Below are 25725 nucleotides of genomic sequence, written 5' to 3' on the forward strand. Positions count from 1 at the left end.
TTAAAACATCTTCACCATGATAAAGGGCATCTATGAAAAACCCACAGCCAGCATCATACTTAATGGTGAAAGTTTGAATACTTTCCCCTAAGATTAGGAACAAGCAAGAATGTCTTCTTCACTTCTATTCAACATTGCACTGGAGATTCTTTCCAGAACAATTAACAAGAAAATAAAAAGCATCCAGATTGGAAAGGAAGAAGTAAAACAATCTCAATTTGCAGATGACATGATCTTAAACATACAAAATCCTAAGGAACTCACTACAAAACTATTAGGAAAAATAAGTTTAGCAAGGTTCCAGGATACAAAATTAATACATAAAAAAATCAATTGTGTATAGAGTAGCAATGAACAAACTGAAAATGAAATTAATAAAACAATTCCATTTACAATAGCATCAAAAAGAATTTTAAAACTTAGGAATAAAATTACAAAATAAGTGCAAAATTATATTCTGAAAACTATACAACATTCTCAAAAGAAATTAAAAAGACCTAAATAAATGAAAAGATATTATTCATGGATCAGAAGGCTTAATATTGTTAAAATGGCAATACTCCCCAAATTTATCTATAGATTCAATACCATTTCTATCAGAGTCCCAGTTAGCATCTTTGCAACATTTGGTAAGCTAATCCTAAAATTAATATGGAAATCCAAAGAAATCAGAATATCCAAAACAATTTTGAAAAAAGAGGAAACTTGTAGCACTCACACTTCCTAATTTCAAAACCTTTCTACAAAGACACAGTAATCAAGACAGTGTGATACTATTATGAGGGTAGAAATAAAGATGAATGGAATAGAGTTGAGAGTCTAGAAATAAACCCTCACAATTATGGTCAGTTAATTTTTGACAAGGGTGCCAAGAAAATTTAAAGGAGAAAAAATAGTCTGTTCAGTAAGTGGTGCTGGGACAACTAGATATCCACATACAGAAGAATGAAATTTTACCCTTATCTCACAAAATGATACAAAAATTAAGTTGAAGTGGATCAAATTCCTAAATGCAAGAGGTAAACCATAAAACTCTTAGAAGAAAACATAGGTGTAAATCTTCATGATCTCATATTAGGAATAGTTTCTTAGATAGAACATCAAAAGCATAAGCAACAAAAGAAAAAATAATTGTACTTCATCAAATTTTAAATCATTTGTGTTTCAAAAGATACCATCGAGAAAGTGAAAAGATAACCCACAGAACAGGAAAAACATTCACAAATCATATGTTTGACATGGAACTTGTGTCTAGAATACATTAAAAAAACTCTTACAATTCAATAATAAAAACTAAATAATAAAAAGACAAGTGTGCCAATTAAAAATAGGTAAAGGATCTGAACAGACATTTCTCTAAAGAAGATATACAAATGGCCAATAAGCACATGAAAAGATGCTCAACATCATATCCAACAGGGAAATGCAAATCAAAGCCACAAGTAAATACCATTTCACACCACCAAGATGGCTATAATCAAGAAGACAGATGATACCAAGTGTTGGCAATGATGTGAGAAATTGGAATCCATACATTACCGGTGGGAATGCAAAATAGTGCATCAACTTTGGATAACAGTCTGGGAACTCCTTGAAAGTTTAAACACAGAGTTACCATATGACCCAGCAATTCCACTTCTAGTTATACACCCAAGAGAAATGAAAACATAAGTACAAATAAACACAAATGTTGACAGAATCATTATTCATAAGAGCCAAAAAGTGAAAACTCCATTAATTAATAAATCAATCAATAAAATGTGTTATATCCATATATGGGAATATTATTTTGCAATAAAAATAAGGTACTGATACATGCTGAAACATGGATGAACCTTGAAAGTGTTATGCTAAGTGAAAGAAGCTAGAAACAAAACACTACATATTGTATCATTCCATTTGTACGAAATGTTCAGAACAGGAAAATCTATACTGACAGAATGTGGATTAGTGGTTGCCTAGGACTCAGGAGATTGGAAGGAAATGGAGACTTAGTGGTAAGGGATATGGAATTTATTTGTGGGGGGGGGTGATGAAAATGTTCCCAAATTGTGATGACAGCTGGACAACTCTATGCGTATACTAAAACCATTGAATTATACATTGAAAATGAGTGAATTTTATCGTATGTGAATTATATCTCAATGAAGCTGTTTTAAGAAAAAAACAATTTTAAAGAATCCCTAACCACTCAGAATCATGGAATTTCAGAGATAAAAGGACATTTACAGCTTTTGTTCTATAGATTTTTTTAAAAAGACAACTGGAGAGTTTTGTATTAGATCACAGAACTTGAAGAGTATCTATACTTAAAATTTAATTATTTCATGTATTAAATGTTGATATATATGTGATTTCAGAAATCGGTTTATCAATATTACTTTTACCATAACTCATGAGCTTGATTGCCCCACAAGGACATCCCACTAATTCTCATGTATAATATGACCAAAGTGGAATTTTTTATTTTCCCCATTGTCTTCCAATATTCCCAACTTTAGCTAATAGCGTCACCATTTTCCAAGTTACTAAGTCAAAATATTGAGGGGAAAATTTTTGACTCCTTTCTTTCTCCCTTTTCCCCTTCCCAGGTCAATCAGCCATCAAACCCCAGCCATATTATTCAGAAATCCATTCTCACTGTGATCTTCTCATTGTTGCCCATTGTCTCTGAACTACCGGTAGCCTGCCAAGAAATATCTCCATGTGCCAGGCCCCTCCTTCCCTCCCTCTGTCTCCTTCTCACCTACATCCTTCCTACTGTCATCAGTTACTGTCCTTAAAGATAACTCTTCTACACAAAAGCCTTCAGAGAATCCCCATAATTCACAGAATGAAGTCCAGATTCCTCAGCACAGCCTTCAACCCCTTCCATTGTCTCGTCTAAATTTACTCTTTAAGGCTCCACCTAAAAAATGGATTATTTGATATTTCCAAACATACCTAAGACTGATCAATGGCTACGCTTTAACTCATGCTAGGCCACCTCACTGCCAACCCTGGAATGTTCCCACCCCCGTCCTAATTATCTTTCAAGGCCTTGTTTAAACATTATTCCCTCTAGGAACCTCTTTTTAATATCATCTCTACTCCAAAGCCTCAGTCAAAATTAATGCTATCTTTCTTAATAGTTCTATTTCATTTTACCTCTCTTATCCATTTTATACATACTTACTCATATTATTGATAGTCAACAAATATAGGCATTTACCCTGCTAAATTACAATCTCCCATTTTTTTTTATTACACACAGCTCTTAGCATATAAATGCTGCACAAGTGTTTATTGAATTGTCGCATCACCACATTTAACTTAAAAAATAAAAAGTATTATACTGATAGGTAGTATATAATATTATACAACATAAAATTGACTCTGGAAAAAAAAAAAAAAAGTGTACTTTTTACCTTTCTTGCCAGATACAATGCCTAGTGTAGTACAAGTTATAAGGAAGTAAACATATTTAATAGAAATTCTTAAGGTTATATTACAGTTAATAAAACAAACAATAAAATAGTTTTATCTCTTTCTTTTTTTATTACAGCACACACATACACAAAAAGATGTAGCCATCTTTGTTCTATATTTAGATTCTCATATAATCAGAATGAAGTCTATAAGGAGTACACAAGGGTGAGGGAGTAGCTTGAGGGGGTAAAAGAAAACCAGTATGATGTTTCTATTTAAAGTTCCTAACCATGACCCTCAGCTCTGATCAGCAGTATGACTTAGAAGCTTGACTCCGGCTGCTCAGTTTCCCTCAGTGACTTGCAACTTCTGTGTACTGAGGGCTACTTTCTAGTCCTGCCACAGACCCTATATACGTGAGTTTAAATTCTTCTATTTTTGCCACTTTGATGCTGCAAAATACTAAGGATTTTTCCAAAGAATAAAATGAGGTCAGAAAAAAATAGTTGTGCTAAGCTAATTTCTCCCTTTGCCAAAAGAGCTCAAGAAAATATATTCACAGTGGATGAAAATGAGAGAGCATAAAATATCAAACAGGAACATCCTGTCCTGTAAATGCTTGACTCTCCAATGTAAATAAATTCAGTTTATATCAGTTTGGAGAGAGGAAGGACTAACTGCCATCAGTTTGAGGCCACTTGGAGAATCAAAACCCTCTGTTATATCAAATGATATTACAAAGTATTACCATATAAAAAGTGAAAAAACTCTTTGTGTTACTCTTCTCATTAAGTAATCAAATTTATGGATTTCTGAGATATCACTGGCATTAATTCCACAAATTTCCTTTGAATCAATGACCACCTCAATTATCTCTACTAATAACTCGCCACCAGAGAAAAATTAACTCTCCAAGGAAGTAATTTACACTAGATTATCTATTGTACATTTCACAGCAGAGTTTTCTTTGAATTACATGGAGTTCATTGGCTTGGGATTACCTTTAGAGCTTTTGTCAGAGAAATAATATATTATTCATCTATTTGTCCACTTTCCAAATAACGTATAACATAAACATATAACAAACTGCATTGCTATATAGTAATTTTCTCATGTGTAATAATTTTTAATCTTCACATGGAAAACCAACATCACTTTCCTATTAAAAATAAATCTAAATACCCATCTTTATCTTTTATAAATTTCTCTCAATGCAAAGCAAATAGCTAGAATATCTGCTCTCTAATAAAAAAATAGATTTTCTTGGGTGCATAATTAATTCTCTCAACAAAACACATTAATTTTTTTTTAGGGTTATTTCAGAACACTTAAAACTAAAGAAAATAAAAATGATAAAATAGAGTGAAAATAATGAGCTAACATTGGTAAAATTTTATTTCATATATTACTCCTAAGGGAGATAATTATCACACAATAATTTATGTCTAGTAAATTACAATAAATTTTAATAAAATACCTGAAACTCTCCAATAAAGTTCTTTCAAGTTTTAAAAGCATAACTTAATACAAATGAGTAATGCGATTTATCTGTTATCTCTAAGAAAAAAGACTTATAATAATATAGATTAAAGATGAAAGCTGATCTCTCCCCAGATGAGATAACTGTCCCCTGTTCTCAAAGCAAACAGACTAAACAACTAATTCCTATAATCAAATAACTCATTCACATTACATGCAAAGGGACATCACACATATCTTTTAATACAAAGTTAGAACCCCTATGGCATAAAACTAATTATCAACAGTTCATCCCTCTAGGTTGCAGAAAACAGACTGGATTCATGTATAAAACACTGGAACTACAACCTGAGAACCACTTGTAATATAAAATTGATGATTCTTGTAAAGCCACCAAATCTGATGCTTGCTAGTGTTCGCTAGCAAAATAATTTTCAAGTAGTCAGCTTTCCAGACATTCATCCTCTCTCTGCCTCTCTTTTGAAAAAAAATACTTGGAAAACAAAAAATAAATTCAGTATAAACAATCAAAAATAAATGTACCCAGACACGGGAAATAACTTCTCTACATGCTATTTCTAAGTCCTTCTAATGGATATTCCTTTTCTGATTCCACAGTCACCTGAGTGAATTTTCACTGAGAAGTTGACAGTTTACACTAATCACACTACCATGGACCACTTCACTATGCAGAGTTTTTCCAGGATAATTGGTGGATTGGGCAGAGGTTGGACATGAAGTGCCTGAAGCAAAGCCTGGTTTGTAGCAGCTGCTCAATGATTCATCATCCCTCATTAGCAAAACAAGCAGAGGACAGTTGGGGGAGGGGAAATAAAAGGGTTTTGTGAGTAAAGAGGATTTCTTCCTGTTTCTTGAATTCCCATCTACTCAATACTTCTCATGCCCTCACACATTCCCCATCTCCCTGAGCTGTGGCCTCCAGATGCTCTTTGCCCAGTCCAAAGGACCTGGGTAGCCCTGAGTCCTTTCCTTATCCTGCCTCATTTCTTTTTTTCTCCCCCCAAAATAAAGCTCCACTAATATGTTAAGGGGTAAAACACTGGAGGCTTGCATCCATTCACCCTACTCTTTATAACCTCACCTTTCCAAGGCCTCTGAGTCAGACACAGGTACAGGTTAGCATAGACAATATACAAGCCCTCCAAAGGAATATCTTCTAAATTAATCAGAATTCAAAACAAGTCCTTTCCTTCTAAACATCTTTATTCCTATTAGAGAGGACTTCCATAAGATGAAAACACACCAAATAAAATTATATGACTGATGCTTCTGACACTTGCTATGGTCTGCCAACCTTCATTCTTCGTCTCAGGCAGCTGCTTAAACTGAGCGGTGGTAGCTATACCTTTGCCTGTAATCAGTGCTTGCTTTGCAGCATCCCTGGATTCACTTTGATGAACCACTTAAGGTCAAGTTTGGCCCATTAGGTAATTCTCATCCAACAGATCAAGGAGGTGAATGTAATGTCTGTGGTAAGACCGGAAGTGTCACAATAGGGACCATGGATTTGTGGTCTTTTTACTAATCACACTGCTGAATGGCCCCTGTAGAACCTTCTGATTTTCCCAATAAAAATGTGGAAAATCCACTTATATCCTTCCTATCCTATGTTATTAGAAGTTCCATCACTGAATGAATTGTGATAATTAACTGGACTAATACATAAATAATAGTAGATTAAGACAATCTGCATTAACTTCAGAGATGACACGGACTTTCATTTTTAAAAAGACTTCACTATCAACCCTACAATTTTCAGAAATGAGTAATGATGCTCACCATGCAAGAATAAGATGGTTGGAATGTGGTTGCACCAATTCTTACGCTGTCATTTAAAAAGATATAATGTATTAAGAGTGCCTCCCTTTTTAATGTAATCTCATCCCACCAATAGGGATATATAGGAATATTATTCAAATATATTTCTGTCCTTGTCCTTGTTAGACATAACTGATAACAAGAAAGAGAAATCTATACATACCAGTCTAAGAAAATTTACTGAAGGGACACTGTAGGTATTATGGAAGGAAAGGTGAAGTCAAGCCAAACCTGAGAAATGGAAAATTTGATGTCTTTGGAATGATGATGCCTTACCCTGTACTTTTCACCATGCAAAATAGCTTCCTCTGATTATTCTGGGATTATGGCCTCCCCTCCCCTTCATCACTTAGATCTGGTTGTCAGTGACCCCATTTCCACAAGAGCAAATATATTTGGCTCAAATCATCTGCTGTGAATGAGCTTCCTCTGACTCTATGAAAAAAGACATGTCTGGAGGAACCAACATGGCAGCTTAGGCCTGACCCACCAGCAGGAGCTATGGGCCATTCCCAGGAGTGTTGGTGAGTAGGGCATAATTCAATGTAATTTGATTCTGCAAACATATGAGTACTTCCTATGTTCTAGGAAGGCGATGAAATGTAAATAACCCTAAAAACTTAGAAAATTCAAAGTAGCCGCAAAGAAGGTGGTCTATAGAAATGAAGAATGCATATTAAATAGCTATTGACAGAGACTACACTTAGATAGGAGTTTCTTTTTCAGATCTTAAGGATTAGAGCTTCCCTTGGACTATAATTTGGATTGCTTCATGCTTCTCCATAATGCTATACAACAATCAGATCTGAGTATCTGACTTAGTTCTCCCCATCCATTCTACTTTTTAAAGAAATAGCTATAAGATTTTCCAAATACCTCAGCTCAAGCATGTCTAATTTCCTAATAGTTTCTTTGCCCATAACCATAATCACACTCATATGTATTATAATCATTTCCATCTTGGGGCTTTTATCCCTTCTTTCCTTCTGCTTAGAATTTCCATGCTCTTCTCCAAATTATAGTTAAACTGCAAGACTCATCTTTAAGTCTCACCTCCTCCACGAGACCCTCCCTGATCAATCCAATTAACTGATATCTTAGTTCTCATTTGTTAAATATCGTGTAAATGGAAATACAGAAAAATGAATAGATCTGAGAATTACATGAGGTAACATTAATGATGAATATTTGTAACAGACTAACTTCCTACCCTTTCCATCTTCCTTCCTAAGAGAATAGCAATTTGGGGAGTGCAGGACAGTAATGTTCTCATATAGAAAACAATAACCAGCTTCTCTGGTAGAGACAAGATACTATGAAATACAGTTCTGGGCAATGAGATATAAGTTGATTGAGCAGTTCATCAAAAATGGAGTAAACTCATGTTGCCTTAGTTTTTGCCCTCCCTTTTTTTCTGCCTAGAATATGGATGTGATGTTGAAGATGGAGCAGCTATCTTGTAACCACAAGAAGACCACAAAGAAAAGGGCAAAAGATTCAGGACATAGACTCTGAAATCCTTGAGCTGGCAAAACCACCTACTTCCACATTAAATTTTTTAAATGTTTAAGCCACTGTTATATTTGGGGGGTGGGGGAAGAGGGGACAGTTTCTGTTATATGGAGAAAGCCCTTCTTATTTATATCCCTGATGGAATAGAGTAGGCCTAAGTAAGCACAAACTACCTGGATCTTTCCCTAAGTTAGTGGAGCTATTTGAATGTTCTTTCTATTATTTATTTTCAGAGTTATTTTATTAGAGAGTTGAGAAAGGGCAACTTGGATGCTAGTTAATTTCTCCACCATCAGACTTGCGCTTAAATAGGGTTTCTACCTCAGAATTCAAAGTCAAAGCTCAGGAGTGGTCTTATATACCCTTCCAGGGATATCAGATATCATAAAGAAAAATGGAAAGCAAGGCTTCAAGTCCAAGGCAATGGAACAGAGTCTTTGGCTCATAATAAAAATTAAAATTGCCTCAGATTTCACTTATTTCTCTTATTCTTCAACCAGTTCCCTCACTGGTGATTTTTCAAGGACAACTGAAGGATTCTTTGAAAAATGTTTGAGGCAAGTGACAGGGATAATCCCCTGTTCGTTTGCAGCCAAGGCCTCTCCTGGAGTCCAACCCGGCAGCACCTTCAGGGCACTTTAGTCCCAACTGCATCCAATCAACAACGACCATCTCTAACACCCCAAATTTTAACTTTTATATGCTCACAACATTTATTTGTAAATAAAGGAGGTCATACACTGAGAATTCCTCAACACCTTGACTACTATTAGCCTGTTTGCATTTTTAAAATCTAAAGAATCAAAAATCAAAACAAAAAAAACCACAAACAAAAACCTTTATACAACCTGAAGGGATAAAATTTGTGAAACAATTCAATACTTTCTTGATGTCTTTGAAATTTACTATTTCAAATAAATTTTAAATTAATGTATTTAATTTAATAGATTAATATTATATTAATTTAATGTAATTAATACATTTCTCAATTTGACAAAACAAGAGTTTACCTTCTTTGATTTAAATGGAAACAAATCACCAATAAATTAACTCTCTGATCTCTGGCATTTGTTGTAAACATTTTTTTTCACGTTACTCTAAGGGAGCCTATGACAGAGATTCCTTTTCCAATTAAAATTATATATACTAAATGTTATCTAAATAAAAGAGCTGTGACTTTGTCAATACCCTTGTGTCAATGTCCTTCCTATTCATAGATGTCTCCGTAAGGTTGTGCCAGCACAACTGGAGATACTGCTAGGTTGCCAGGAATTCTTGCTATGATATGTCTATAGGAAGTCTGGGCTTTGGTCCAAGAAACTAGAGTTGGGAAAGTCATTCCCTCCCTTTCCAGAAAATTCCTAAGAAACTACCCCATCCTGTCGGCCATGCTTTTTCCACAGCTATCCATAATGATAATATTTTCTTGGCATTATTCCTGATATACTGTGTTCTACTGGCACTTCTCCAGCTCAGAGGAGAGTAAGGCTCCCAATCCTGACAAGTACTTGCTGGTACGACCCCACAGAAATGTCTACAAGAGTTTCTCCTAAAGCATTTAGAGGAAAATCCACCAGATGTCAAAATCCCACCAACATCACAGCACCCTCAAAAGTAGCCACTTACAAAAGACACAGGTTACACACACTGGGGAGTGAGATGGCAAATTATAATTTCTTATTATAAATACACTGTCATACCAAAGTGAGGAATTGCAGAGTTGTATTAAGCTGATGGATAATCTAGCAGCAAACAAACATATACTTATTGTCTTTTCAATCTAAGCTGTATAACTGTTCTCTCCTGTCTTGCATGCCAAGCTTTTCAAAGACTTCATTTCCAAATTGGTATCATTAGTAAAGTACAAGAGGGCAGCCAGTATCACCTCTCCTGAAGCTTTCTCTGGAAAAAAAAAAGTCAGCAAGGGCTTCCCTGGTGGCGCAGTGGTTGAGAGTCCGCCTGCCAATGCAGGGGACACGGGTTCGAGCCCTGGTCTGGGAGGATCCCACATGCCGCGGAGCAACTGGGCCCGGGAGCCACAACCGCTGAGCCTCCGCGTCTGGAGCCTGTGCTCCGCAACAAGAGAGGCCGCGATAGTGAGAGGCCCGCGCACCGCGATGAAGAGTGGCCCCCACTCGCCGCAACTGGAGAGAGCCCTTGAACAGAGATGAAGACCCAACACAGCCAAAAATAAATATAAAAAAAAAAAAAAAAAGTCAGCAAAAAAAGGGAGCAATTCAACTCTTTTCAGTTAGCATTTTTACTGACTACCCGAGGGGTATATGACTAGCAGATGCACAGGTTATTAGACAGCCTTAGTGGAACCCACAACTGAAGGTACGCACAGTAAAGATTTCAAGAAGCAACAAGATAAATTCACTTTCAAATAAGACCACAGACATAGGCTCACTGATGCCATCGCAAACTTTAAAAAACACTTATTACTCATCCATTCTAGCACATTCATATTTCCCGGTATTGTTTCCAAATATTCCTAGCATATTCTGTAAATAGCTTTTTATTCCTGGAATTTGCCATTGGCATTACTTTTTTAATTTGTTTGTAAATTTGCTTTCATCAGAGTTTTCAAGATTTTTCTTCCCCTAGAGGATGTCAAAATTTATCACAGCTAAATTTAGAAGGATAGTGGAACAGGTATACCCCCTCCTCAAAGCATTTTATATAATCACATTGAGGTTAGGTCAGAACAACAGATGGAATTTGGAGGTTCCACACTCTAACAATAGACAACTCCTTATATTTCTTCCGATAAGATAAAGGGGGGCCTTATTAGCACAGCTGGTCTTGGCCACAACTGCTTTCCTCTGGCAAATGGAACATGAGACCATAATCTTTGTTATTAAACTCTCATGATGTCAGATAATCTGCACTGTGATTAATTTCTATGGGGATAAGGAAGAGTTAACTGAGGAGTTCATAGGTATTGACCCTGAAGAAGTTCTGAGGCTTGGTAATAACACCAGAGGCGAGGTTTTACATGGAAACCTAGAAAAGCACTTACTAGTATACTAAATAATATGAGTAAAATAAATATCTTTTGTATTAACCACATTTAGTGAAGTGGTTTTACCAGGCAGTATTTAGATAATTGATGTGACCTGCTTGTATATTCAAGGCCTCAGAGCACATTTTGGGATTAAAACCAAGCTTACTACCAAACAGGAACACAAATGCAAAGAATATCCAGGACCCTGGGCCTCCTAATATTAGATGTGCCTCCTGGCGTTCTTACTCCTCTGATTGTGCAGGAACTGTGGAAACTGCATAAGACACTTGAAATACTATTTAAATTTGCTAGAGGTCTGGAGAAGTTCTGCCTGTGGGCAAGATCATGGTGCATTCCAAGGCTGAACCTTAGACAAGGAGACCCAAATGGTGTCAGAAGAGAACAAGGACCCTTTGGAGTTTCTATTCCCCACAATAAGTTACACTGGACTGGGGTGGCAATGAGAGAAGAATTGAGAGGAAAAAAAGAGGAAGTAGGACTGCATGCATGGTAGGAGAGGCTGGAAGGAAAGATCCATACTTGATGGTAAGTCCACAGGGGCAGGGATTTGCGTGTTTTGTTCAATATTGCATACCCAGTTTGGGGGCACATAGTAAGTCAAATGAATGAATAAGTGAAAGAGTTGGTTAGGCTATTGGATCCATTTTCTTTATTTGATTTTTTAATCCATTATTTCCCAAAGCATGGTCCAGGATATCATTGTAGGTGGTAACAGTACATTACAAACCCTAACTCAGAGATTGATGAAGTTTTCCCTTTTTGATTTTCTAATAACAAGGAGAAAAATCTCAGTTTAGTGCTAGTAGGTCTTTAACATCTCTCTATTGTTGTTTTAACAGAACAAAGATGTTCTCAGGCACTGAGCCTCCAGGTAACATCATCTAACTAGAACTGTATACTTTTTTGATTTTTCATCCTATTAAATTTTATAGTTACCATCTATTTTAGAAGAGGATTTTTTCTGATTTGTGGTAGTAATATAATATTCTGTTTTAAAATAATTTATTTAAGTCCCTAAATTGCATTGATTTAAAAGCAAAACATTAGATAAATAATGAAGGTTGTGGGTATATAAGGCAAAAATGAGAGGATGATACTCAAATGAGTTAAATTTGGGAGGCTCTGTTCTAATCGCCTTGGGTTTCATGTGGGCCTTAGATCTCATTGCTGTTCTAACAGAGACTTAATGTCAACTTTGGATGGCCCTCCCAGCTGAGCCACGGGTCTAGAAGCCATTCTCTCAATGCACTGGATGAGCTATATAGGTCTAGAAGCCACTGCCTTGCCCAGCAGACCTGAGACAAAAGCCCATCAAACAAATCCACATGTATTCTTCAGTCTCCTGGTGAGCAACTTAAATGCAAATATTACAAAACTCCACTACCCAAAACATGCCATAAAGGTTATATTCTTATTGAGAGAGATGCCTGTAACTGTCCCTTCATATTTATTGGACTCTCTACCATTAAGCTAATTTATAAATAAATCCTAAGTTAATCAATTAATGAGTTTAAGAAATGAGAGAAAATATAAATTTAGAAGTCAAATGTCAGCTAGAAATCCTGTTAAACACCAGAAACTCTTTTGGATGATTATAACTTTACTTCCATAATAAATAACTGATAGATCTCAAACTAAATTCAGCAACAGCCTGCATTATCTAAACTGGGAGACCAAAGTTCTCAAACTAACTTGCAAAGATGGTATGAGTTGCTAACCGACGACATTTAACTTCTGCCATTCAAAACTATGGATAAAAAGGGGCTAAACCAGAGCTGAGGTTCCTTATGCATTTGCTAATAGTTATACCACTGGATAGTCAATAAAAATACTGATTAACTACAGAAGAGATTCATTGTTTTCTGTGTTTAACCAAGCACAACCAGACTGCCACAGAACAACACTATTAAAAAGTGAAATAATAAAATAAAATCCACACATTCAGTAAACAAGATGGATTCTCATTCTCCCCATTTTTACAAAGGATTCCTTGGTCTGCAGGCCTCTAGAAGCATGCATAAACATTGACACTACCATAATTTAAAAGGAAGAGAGACAATATGGAGAATTTATCATCCTTAATAATTCTTTATCATCCTTAATAATTCATTTTACCTGATTCTTTTGTGTCTCTGTCTTCCTCTAATTTTATTGGCTTTTTGCCACTTCGCAGTAATTAAGACTTAGACATTGGGACCAAGAGGGAACTGGAAGAAAAGTAAAATGCATTCATCAGTCTAACCCAATCACTCCCACCTCTCAGGTCATTATACAACCATGAGGCACTACTGCAACAACTTCCTTAATGGCTCAGAACAACAAGAACATCTAATAACAGACATGCGTAAACTCTAGAACCACTGAAATATTCCCTTTTACCTAAAATGTGATACTAATGTTGAAATGCTTTCTAACTGTAAAATTCTTTACCTCACAGGGGTGCCATTGTTTAATACAATAACTTTATAAATATACTTTGAGTTTCCTGGAAAAGTGACGTGTAAATAAAGCATTATTGCCATAACATCTCCCTTAATGATCTAGAAGAGGCAGTAAATAGCAAGCTGATGGATTCGCAGATGGTACTAAATTGAGAAGTGTTGCAAACATCAGTAAATGCAGGAAAAATTATGCAAAAAAGACCTAACATTTAAATACAAGCAAAACATTTTTAACTTTATGGGGAAAAGAAAATAACATCTTTTAGTGTGCTCAAGATACGCTGTCCAGCATAGATGTTACAACCAGCACTTAAAAACATGCAAGCCAGAATCATTCTCAATTCTTCAAAATCAACTAACATGACAACCTGCTTTGAAGGGGGGCTGGCAGTCACATAAACATAAAGCTTACAATAGACAGGGGTGAATACCTATGATTTCATTAGAAACTGCCAATGAGAAGTTCAGGTTTGTATGTTTATAACTTTGAAAGAATACAAAGTTCCATTTAGGAAGCTTATCCCAAGTAAATGTGTTTCATCCTCAGCATTTTTATAAGCCTAAATTTGTCTCCCATTTAGGCAGAGCCATCTGTCTGGGAAGATTTTTGGATACGGACCAAAACAGAAATAATGGGTCTTAGGAGGGCTGTGCTCGGGGTTGCAGGTGGCTTCGAGTTTGTCCTCTACTTCCCATGGTGACTAATCGGGTACATCTGAAACATGTGGTTAGAAATACCATCTGCAATCGTGGTGACAGAATAAAGTAGACACCAACACCACGCTTCCATCTTCTATGCTCCAAACTGTGCCTTTTGGAAAATTTAGACCCACTTTTAATATCAAAAACACTTTAATATCAAAATATATTTATCTCCCCTTGGCTCCCAATACACCTGTTGGTTGTTTGATTTGCTCAGGTGTTAGACAACAGTTGCTGAATATAAAGTCTTGATGAACTCAGTATAGGCTCTCTTTTTTTTTTTTTTCTTTTTCAGGAGTCAGGTCCATCCACCTTTTCTACCCAACTGAGTTCTCTGATCACTGAGTCTGACACATGAGGTCTTATTGTAAGACCGGCTTTCAATGCTGTTGTTGATCTGAGTACGTTACATTGAACTTTATTATCCTGAGGAATTTATTTACACAGAAAATCATCTTACAAGTGATCAAAAAGAAAAATAATTTGATGTCTCTGTCAAGGTTAACTTCAGTATCCCTGGACCCTAAAAGGGGATCTAAATCCAGTCACTGAAAATACGGTGATTAAACACAATAGTTTATTTCTCTCCATCAAAAAAAAGAAAAAGACGAGAGGTCATCAAGCCAGGTCTAGTATGGCATCCCACGATGTCAGGCACCCAGCTTCCATCCACTTTGTTGCTTTGCCACCTTCAGCAGGCAGTTTCTACCTCACAGGTCAAGATGGTTGCTTGATTCTAACTGTCCAACCTGCAGCCCACGGACCAAGAGTTAGTCGTATGGCCATGTCTTCTTGAAAGCTGACTGGAAAATAAGGTCTTTACTCCAGACATGCCCATGCCAGGTAAAAATTAGAAGTTCTAGTATGTCTATTACTGAATAAGAAAGAGAGAATAGATTCTGAAGGATGACTAGTTTAAATTAAGAATCGTATTTTATAATCTAACTTGTAAGAAATGTCTTTGGCTGAAGGTGTGTTTTTATACAACTGGCTGATAGAGTGACATCATTTCTTTAAATGTGCAGGTGTTGTCATCTTAAAGCAACAGTTTCCCTTTTCATAGATCAATGAACAAAGGAAGAAAGTTTAAAAAAAAAAAGCCTTCAATAATATTCAGGAAGATTAGAGGTGCTATAGAACCAAAGGGCCCTTTTTGAATAACCAGAGCCTGCTGTTTAATGATGATGATACAACAAATAATGCCAGCAGTGATAATGACTATGATAGATAGAAAACTAGAAAAACATCAGTGCAGAAGACTTTCAGCTTGTCTCTGGACCCCTAGCCCATAGAGGCCACTAGGCCCCTCTAGGTGGCTCAAGGTTCCTTTGGATCCTACTTTAATTTACTCTGAAACACACCCGTGAGATGAGAGATGGAAAGCATTACAATATGAAGGTCACTTTATAGAACTGTGGACTCCATTTTCAAAATAAAATAACAAAATGGAAAAAAAAGAATCGTATCGTAACATTCAAAACTTCGTCATTTTAAAGATTCTTTTAATATTAGTCTTTGGTTAACAAAATAAATGTTAATTCTTGACTCTATTCAACACAGTTTCTTTGAGCTTGGTACCTGAATAAAATTTCCTATTTTTTCTCAACTTTTAAAGAATTCAGTTTTACAGAGTGTTGTATCACAGGGATTTCTTTGTTTCTATTATTATAAGATGCAAGGGGAAATGAAAAGTGTTTATGAGATGATAAAAGGTAAACTTGAAGCTTTCCCTTTTTCTACTAAGGCCTTTACTTTTTCTTAAAGGTAGAATTTTAGGACTAGCAAAAATAATCACTTTAGTAAAGCCCATTTTAAATATTTTTGTCACAGCAAACAGTTTTATGTACCCCTCTTCATATTTTAAAAGTATGTAATTAATAAACATTCGGTGTGTTTTTTTAATACATCCCATCACATCATATGACCAACTATTCATTTAACCCTTCTTTAAGAGGAAGTGAACCAGCTACTTTTTAACTAGCAAGTGGCTCATTGTTAGTTATAATTGTTAACCAGGGACAATAACAATTGTATTAGTTACTATTTAATTTTTGATGATTCCACAAGTCTCTCTTTCGTATTTCTAGAAGCTGAAAAAATATTGCAATAATAGAAAGTCTAAACTCAGAAAAAAATAACTAGCAGACTTAAGTGAAAGGAATGTCAAACACTGCAATACTCAGAAGGAATTTTCTTCAGGTTTAACAGCAGAAAATTGCAGTTCCTCCTAAAAATTAAGTTGATCCTAACTGTAAGGTTCACTTCTAAAGTCTCTAAGCCATTCCCTTTACTTTTCCTAAAAACAATGTAGTTGTGAATTTTTAAAGATCCTATCAAACATTTATGATCCACTTGAATAGAAACATTTTTGTTTTTCTAGGTTTTTTTCATAGTAAACAATGAGGCTAATTGAAAATATTTCTTAAAAATATATCTAAATTGAAGGAAATCATGTGTAAACTTCAAGAAATACAATACAAATAGAGGAACATCTGGTCTTTAACAACATGAGAAATGTAATGGCGCTGGTGAAGTAAGTAAGCATCAGCTACCAGAAAGCACGTTATGGAACTTCCCTCCAATCACAGAGGACCCCAGAAAAACCATGTAACTTCTGGGCTGTAGGGAGGTGAGCCACTCCTGCCTGGGGTGAGGTTTCTATGTTACGCAGCAGCTACTCACACCCCTGAGAGATGGGAATTAGTCTTGCAGACATCTTCCTGATAAAACCAAAAGAACTTTCAAGATTCTTTCTCGACTTGTCAAGCTCTATGGGACTATTTAGATCCAGCTATTAAGCAAATAATGCATAGTACTCTGAGGCATCCAAAGAATCAGTCTACAGTCCAATTTCTCTGCATTTGAACAACTGTCTAAAACCAATTCCAACCAAGGAGTCAAGGACCCTGAATCAACACAATTTTAGGTGCACGCAGATTGACCTAAATGAAGGCATGAGCCTTACTCTGCTTCTGAGAAAGCAGAAGAATGAGTTAAATGCATTTTTTTCTTAATCCTTTACCCAGAGTTACTGTTTCTAGTGTCCAAAGAGTGTGCCCCTTTACATTGAAAAGCAATGACTGTTTAAAAGGTGGGCAACTTCCAAACAGTGCTCCACAACTTTTCATTGTGCTTTTCAGTGCTCACAGGAATAAAATTTATTAACAACTTACGTCACTTATGCTAATTCTCTTTCTCTTTCTCTCACAGATGTATGTGCACGTGTGTGCACACACACACACACACCCAAAACTCCCTCCTCCTGCACAGTTCAGTGACACTAAAAAGCTGTAATTGTTCAAAGACAGAAAATTCTGTGTCTCCAGATGCCAACCTAAAATCAGGATATAAAGCTTTTCCCTACTTCCTACGTAATAGGAACTAGCAAAGAGTGCAGTCTTTGACTTCAGTTTTAATTCTAGTTCTGTGCAACTTTGGGCATAAAGCTTAACCTCTCTAAACTTCCATTCCCCTAGCCTTAAAATTAGGATAACGCCTAACTCACATGCATGTGAGTTAAGGACTAAACGCAGTATCTTCAGGAGCCTATCACACAGTATCTAGCACATAATATGACTTCAATGATACAAGTTTCTTTCCACTGTTCATGTGTGAAGCAAGATTCTCGGCACCATTGTAAACTGTGGGGTGAGCATTTCTTTGAACACTTAGGGAGAAACCAAGCAACCGAATTAAACAGAGTGTTGAAGTTAAACTACTAAATCATATCATCTGCTCTTTTTTTTCCGAAATCTATTTGAAAAGCAAACCACACAGGCATTTCAGAAGTGACCAACACTTACGAAGCAAAATCAAAGTTGTCAACTCACTCACTATGGATAAAGAAACCTAATACTTTGTACAGCCCTGAACAGCAGTATCTTTAACAATCCAGACAAATATTGTTCCTGTTCAAGCCCCATAGCAGAGATAAAAGTGCCTGGAAATTTCTGTCTCCCCAGGAGCAGCCCTTAACCCAGTGCCCAAGGGATGAGGGATTATGGTCATACCAGCTCCCCTGCCCTGGTCTGGACACCTCCAGGGTGTGGCCTGTGGTGTCTCCAGGGCCCGCCTGCAAGACTGAGTCAGCTGCCCTCCTGAGATTTTGTTTAATATCATGTCCTTGCTGGGCTTGCTTCCTTTCTGGTCCTGCTTTCCCAATCTCCTACGAGCTTTCCTGAGCAAACTTCCTAATAAGTCACATTCATAGGAATGAATCCTCTCAAGATCAGCTTCTCGGGAACCCAAGCTAAAATAGGCACCCATCCTGGGACACCTCTGGGCTAAAACAGGGGGGCTGTGCCCATTCACTCAAGGGCATGATGATAACTATCTAGGGACAGATATGAACAATCCAGGGAGAGAGAACTGAGAGATCGGCTGTCCTCACTCACATGTGGTAAGACCCATAACTGACCCATACCTGCATTTACTCTGTGCCAGGCACAGCTATCAGTGTTTTATACACATTAACCCATTTAATCCCACAACGACTTCATTAGAAGTGGATATTGTTATTATATCTATTATTAGACCAAAGAGGTTAGGTGACTTGCCCAAGTTTACACAGCTAATGAGTGGCAGAGCTGAAATTCAAACCTTCAGAGTGCACACTTTTAATCTCCATGCCATACAGCCTCTTAGGTAGAGAAGTTACACCAACTTGGCCATAGGATGAAAAACAGATACTATTTAACAATTTTCCACAGGACTGGTAGTATTTCACAGATGAGAACAATTTATGAACAGGAATATTTAAACTATAATTTTAATTTATTTTAATATGACATCTTTACAACCTTGCATCCTAAAATTAATTACATGCCCATGAGTATGACTTCTTTTAACTGTATGCCCCCAATTTTCCAAACTGACTTTTAATTTTCATTTTCGAGGCACATATCTGCTCCTTAATTTCCTTCTAGATCAAATGACTAAAGCTACTTAATCTTGATTTTTAATTTATTAAAATTAAATACACAATTTAATTTCCCAATAAAATTTTGTAACATCATATATACTATAGGCAATACCTGACATTAAGGGTCAGAAGATTTCACTTCAATAAATGTCATACTGATATTGCCTTGTCTCAAAGGTATCTTAGAGGAGATTTCTTTATTCTGTTAATCAGTGACATCTTAGCAGAAAGAATATAACTTTTTTTTCTGAAAATGTATTGGTAATAAAATACCATGAAGTAAAGAATCTAGATACACCACAAATATCCTATGTCATCATTATAAACCTTTGGACTGATATCATTTTATGTCGCCTCAGAAGAAACTGACAATGTTATGATACAGAAGTGCAGGACTTAGGTATAAACGGCATACCCACGTGTGCATATGTCAGGTAAGTCATCTATGTCCAAAATCCCCTGGCTAAAATCACCCTAAAGAAGTAGGTGGCATAAATCCAGTCCTTCCTATTCCTATACAGTACTCATTTGTCAGGGATCACAAGGAAATACATTGATAAAAATGAGAAGAAAAATACCAAAGGCAAACTAGCAAGGCAGAGTTGTGTGAAATGCTACTTTATTACAATGGTTCCAAATCCAAGGAGGGTAGCACAACCCCTAGGGTGCATTTGGAGGTCACATAGGATAGTTGTGATAAAGCACATAGGGGTGTGTGTGTGTGTGCACGCATGTGTAATTTTGCTGTAGATTGCTTTTCTCTTCTTTCTCCTTTGTAATAGAGTGCGAACATAATATTAATTTTGAAGCTATAAAATTTAACATATTCAATGTCATTACAAATTGTTTGTTGTGAAAAAAAGGCATTTTCTTTTTTTTTTAACATCTTTATTGGAGTATAATTGCTTTACAATGGTGTGTTAGTTTCTGCTTTATAACAAAGTGAATCAGCTATACATATACATATATCCCCATATCTCCTCCCTCTTGTGTCTCCCGCCCACCCTCCCTATCCCACCCCTCTAGGTGGTCACAAAGCACCAAGCTGATCTCCCTGTGCTATGCAGCTGCTTCCAACTAGCTATCTATTTCATATTTGGTAGTGTATATATGTCCATGCCACTCTCTCACTTCGTCTCAGCTTACCCTTCCCCCTCCCCGTGTCCTCAAGTCCATTCTCTACGTCTGCATCTTTATTCCTGTGCTGCCCCTAGGTTCATAGATTGGAGGCATCTCATACAAGTGGACTTATGCATCTCTTATCAGTGGACTCATGCATCCCTCATATGATAATGTTTCCTCCGCATTCTCTATAGATTGAGCCTACTATTAATAAAAACTGACAGCCTATTTATTTGCTACTAGTTTAAAAGATCCTTATAAAAACATGGCAGTTAAAAGATAATATATTCTCTACCTGATACAGGCACATAAACATACACACACACACTCATACATATACACAATTGTCCAATACTGTTAATTAGGTCCAAGTTCAAGTGAGAACAACACTTCATCCACTTTCGAGTCCAGTGAGAGTCCACAGTGCTTGCTACTGCCTTCTGTTCTCTTCTCTTCTCTAAATCTGTGCCTTGCTCTGTTCCTGGGGTTTTGTTTCATTTTTCTTGGTGTCTGTGGGTACTTCCCTCTCCATCCTCTTCTCCTCAGTCCAGCACCCGCTCCTCCACTCTCCCTCTGCTTTCTGCCCTCCCTCTCTTCTCCACCCCTTCTCCGTAGCCATAATCTGGACCTAAGGCATACTTACTGTTAATGCGTTTGCTCTTATTTTTGTCTTTAGGAAAGTGTGTAATGTATATTCGAGTGGAATATCACAGCTGTGTCATTTTTTTTAAAGTTATTTAACTGAAAGAAAATCTCTCCTCCTCTTTTGAACAAATATTCCCTTCCACCAAAGCAACACCAAAGAATATTCTGTAGGCTGTCACATTAGCACAAACAGCATGGAGAATCTCTGCATAACACCTGCAGGATTTTTCTTTCTTGGAGTGAATTTCAGCCAGTGGTCTGTATGTCCACAGTAAATGTTTTCTGTAGTTACTCTTCCTATTAATTAATCTCTCCCTCACCACGTACCACACCCTCAAAAACACTTCTTTCAACCCAACAACTATTGAGCGCTCCTTACTCTATTTTTCCATGAGGATTTTGTTAAGTTTTATAGATTTGGGATTTTTTTTTTAATTTGTGAATTGTGTAAATAATTATTGTGAAGAAAAATGTAACTCCCCCCCCAAATTCCAAATATCCAAAATCTAATAACTTGCTTTTAGATAGCAATGGCATTTTTTTTAAAATAAATTTATTTATTTATTTTTGGCTGCATTGGGTCTTCATTGCTGCACGCGGGCTTTCTCTAGTTGTGGTGAGCAGGGGCTACTCTTCATTGTGGTGTGAGGGCTTCTCATTGCAGTGGCTTCTCTTGCTGCAGAGCATGGGCTCTAGGGCGTGTGAGCTTCAGTAGTTGTGGCACACGGGCTCAGTAGTTGTGGCTCGCAGGCTCTAGAGCGCAAGCTCAGTAGTTGTGGCACACGGGCTTAGTTGCTCCACAGCATGTGGGATCTTCCCGGATCAGGGCTCAAACCCATGTCCCCTTCATTGGCAGGCGGATTCTTAACCACTGCACCACCAGGGAAGCCCAGCAATTGCATTTTAAACTATGCTGATTTAAAGATGATTTGAAGCAAAGAAAGAAATTAATTTGAGGTAATTTTCCATGAGGTCATCAAGAAAGAACACTTCATTCTCTGAGTCACTTGACAAAATGACTAGGCAAGTCTGGACAGAAGCTGGACTACAAAATACAATGGAACTTTAGGCTATTCAAAAAATCAGAGATTAGATTACTGTAAAGAAAGAGGTTCTGGATTAAAGGTCTCCAAGATCCCGTCTAGTCTTTTTCTGCCTCTTGAACAAATAGACTCAGTCAGGTCCACTAAGCATCAGAGGCCACAGGACAGGACTTGATGAATTTCTTCAGTTTTAGAAGAAAACAAAGAAACTGATTGCTCAAATTCTGGTGAAACTGGTAAATTCAAGCTCAGCTATTGAGTCTGCCCATGTTTCATATGGCTAGCCTACTATTTTATTGTGGCACCACTAAATTTTCCTTTCTCCTCAGCTCTTTTCTTTCCTCCTCACTCCCAAGCTCTAATAGGTAAAACAGAGTAGAGACAATGGCTTTCTTTTTACATAATTACCTCTTAAAATTATGCTCTGAATAACGGTTAATATTAGTAAAAGAAAAGTGTGTTATGTGTATAGATGTTCTACTTAGGTATATACAGAAGGCTTAAAGCATTTTTCTATGAGCATTGAGAGATTCACTCACCACCTCTTTCTAGATGGAAACCAGAACAAAGCTCAGAACTTTAACAGCTTCCAGAATTCAGAAACAAAAAAGCAAAATGGAGAAAATGAGACACAAACTCCTAAAGCTTTCAAGAAGAAATAGATAACCAGAATAGCTCTATAGCTAGTAAGTAAACTGAATTTGCCAAAAACCTTCCCACAAAGAAAACTCACAGCCCAGATGACTTCACTGGCAAATTCAAGCAAACATTAAAGAAGAAATAATATGAATTCTACACAAAAAATTGAGGAGGAGGAAATACTTCCCAACTAATTCTAAAGGCCAGCATTTTCCTGATATCAAACCAGACAAAGACATTACAAGAAAATAAAACTACAGATCAATATGTCTCATGAGCATGAATGCAAAAGTTTAAAACAAAATTTTAGCATATCAAATCCAACAACATAAAAAAATCAATATATCAAGTGTGGTTTTCCCAGGAATGCAAAGTTGGTTTAACATTTTTAAAAAGCAAACAATGTAATTCATTATATTAGCAAACTCAAAAGGAAAACCCATACGATAATTTCAATGGCTGCCCAAAAAACCATTTGACAAAAATCCAACATTCATTCCCAATAAAAAAGATAAAAAGAAATTCCCTCAACTTAATAAAGAGCATTGAAGGAAGGAAGGAAGGAAGGTCGGAAGGGAGGGAGGGAGGGAGGGAGGAAATTATAGCTAACATCATAATGATGAAAGACTAAATGCTTTCCCCCTAAGATTAGGAATAAGACAAAGATGTTCACTCATCACTTTTATGTAGTATTTTGCTGGAAATTAAAGTCAGTGTTATAAGAAAAGGCATCTAGAGTAGAAAGGAGTAAGTAAAACTGTCTTTATTCACAGATGACATAATTGACCACATAGAAAATCCAATGAATCTACAAAAAAGCTACCAGATGTAACATATAAATTTAGCAAGGTTTTAGGAGGCAACATCAATATACAAAAATCTATTGTGATCTTCATATATTTGCAACAAACAAAGGAAACTGAAATTTAAAGGGAAAAATACTATAATAGCCTCAAAAAATATGAAATATTTAGATATAAATCTGATAAAAGATGAGCAAAATCTCAATACTTAAAGTTGTAAAGCAATGCTGAGAGAAATTAAAACTCTGAACTAATAGAGAGATATACTGAATTCATGTGTTGGAAGACTCACTGTTGTTAAGAAGTCAATTCTCCCTAAATTGGTCTAGAAATTCAACACAACCCAATCAAAATCCCAGCAGAAATTTTTGGTAGAAATTGACAAAATAAATCGAAAATTCACATTGAAATGCAAAGGACCTAGAATAGTCAAAATAACTTGGGAAAAGAAGAAAAAAGTTAAAGGACTAACACTGTCTGATTTCAAGACTTACCATAAATTTACAATATTCAAGACACCATAGCATTGGTGTAAAAATAGAGTGATAGATCAGTGGAATAAAACAGAAAGTCCAGAAATAAACCCACACAAGGAAAACTAATATGCAAAGAGGAAAGGTAATTCAGTGAAGAAAGCATAATCTTTCAATAAGCGGTGCTGCAACAACTGGATATCCTTATGTAAAACAACGAACTTCAATTCATGCCTTGTACAATATCCAAAAATTAACTATAAATGAGTCATAGGCCTAAATGTAGAACCTAAAACTATAAAACTTCCAGAAGAAAATATAGGATAACATCGTTGTGAACTTGAGTTGGGCAAAGACTTCTTAGATACAACAACAAAGACATGATATGTAAAATGTTTTTAAATTGATAAATTGGACTTTATCAAAATTAAAACCTCCACTCTTTAAAAAACAATGTTAAAAGAATGAAAAAAAACTACATACTGGAGGAAAATGTTTGCAATTCATATATCTGATAGAGGACTTAAATCCAGAACAAATAAAGAATCCTCAAAACTCAGTGATAATTTTTTAATCTGATTTTTTTTAAGTGGGCAAAAGATTTGAACAGACACTTCACCAAAAAACATATATGGATGGTACATAAGCATAGGTCAAGATGCTCAACATCATTAGTCTTCAGAGAAATGCAAATTAAAACCACAAGATACCACTACACACCTATTAGAGTTGCTAAAATTTATGACTGACCATAACAACTGTAGATGAGGATGTGGAAGAGCTGGAACTCTCATGCATTGCTGGTGGGAGTGTAAAATGTTAAAGTCACTTTGGAAAAGTTTGACAATTTCTTAAAAGTTAAACACACACTTAACGTATGACCCAGCCATTTCACTCCCAGGTATTTAGCCAAGAGAAGTAAAAGTTTATGTCTATTCAAACATGTGTATCTGAATGTCCACAGGAGCTTCATTTATAATAGCCAAAATCTGGACACAACCCAAATGTCTATCAACAAGTGAATTAACAAGTTATTGTATATCTATACAATAGAATACTATTTGCAATAAAAAAGAAATAAATGAATGATACCTACAACATGGAAGAATCTCAAATAATCATGCTGGGTGAAAAGAAGCCAGAACAAGAAAAGCCAAAAAGAAAAAGAAAAAAAGAAAAAGTATCTTCTTAAAAACCAAGAAGGGGGATACATGTATATGTATAGCTGATTCACTTTTTTATAAAGCAGAAAAAAACACACCATTGTAAAGCAATTATACTCCAATAAAGATGTTAAAAAATAAAATAAAATAAAATAGATAACTAATAAGAACTTACTGTTTAACACAGGGAACTCTACTCAATACTCTGTAATGACCTATATGGAAATAGAATCTAAAAAGAATGGTTATATGTGTATGTATAACTGATTCGCTTTGCTGTACAGCAGAAACTAACACAACATTGTAAATCAACTATACTGCAATAAAAATTAATTTAAAAAAAAACCAAGAAGGGGGAAAACAACTACTAGGTAACATTCTAGATCATTTACTATAAATTCAAACACTTCTACCACACACCCTTATTTTATATAAATATGCCAAATAAGCTGGTCAGTTTTCTAACAACACCTTCCATCCTTGGGGAAAAAGAAAGTAAAAGCAGAA

At 36.0% G+C, this 25725-nt stretch overlaps 1 protein-coding gene and 1 long non-coding RNA gene across 14 annotated transcripts in view; one reads left to right on the forward strand and one right to left on the reverse strand.

Annotated features, from left to right (window-relative positions):
- MCTP1 (multiple C2 and transmembrane domain containing 1) overlaps positions 1–25725 on the reverse strand; it is a gene marked incomplete at its 3' end in the record, with an annotated part of 559050 nt that overhangs the window by 468913 nt on the left and 64412 nt on the right. The gene's annotated exons all lie outside the window — the stretch shown is intronic.
- On the forward strand, positions 4493–24689 carry LOC309622549. Its single transcript, XR_014240963.1, has 2 exons — positions 4493–10154; positions 10455–24689. It is a non-coding gene; the product is annotated as an uncharacterized lncRNA (long non-coding RNA).

Source organism: Balaenoptera borealis, assembly GCF_965194805.1.
Source record: "Balaenoptera borealis genome assembly, chromosome: 2".
Taxonomy (NCBI): domain Eukaryota; kingdom Metazoa; phylum Chordata; class Mammalia; order Artiodactyla; family Balaenopteridae; genus Balaenoptera; species Balaenoptera borealis.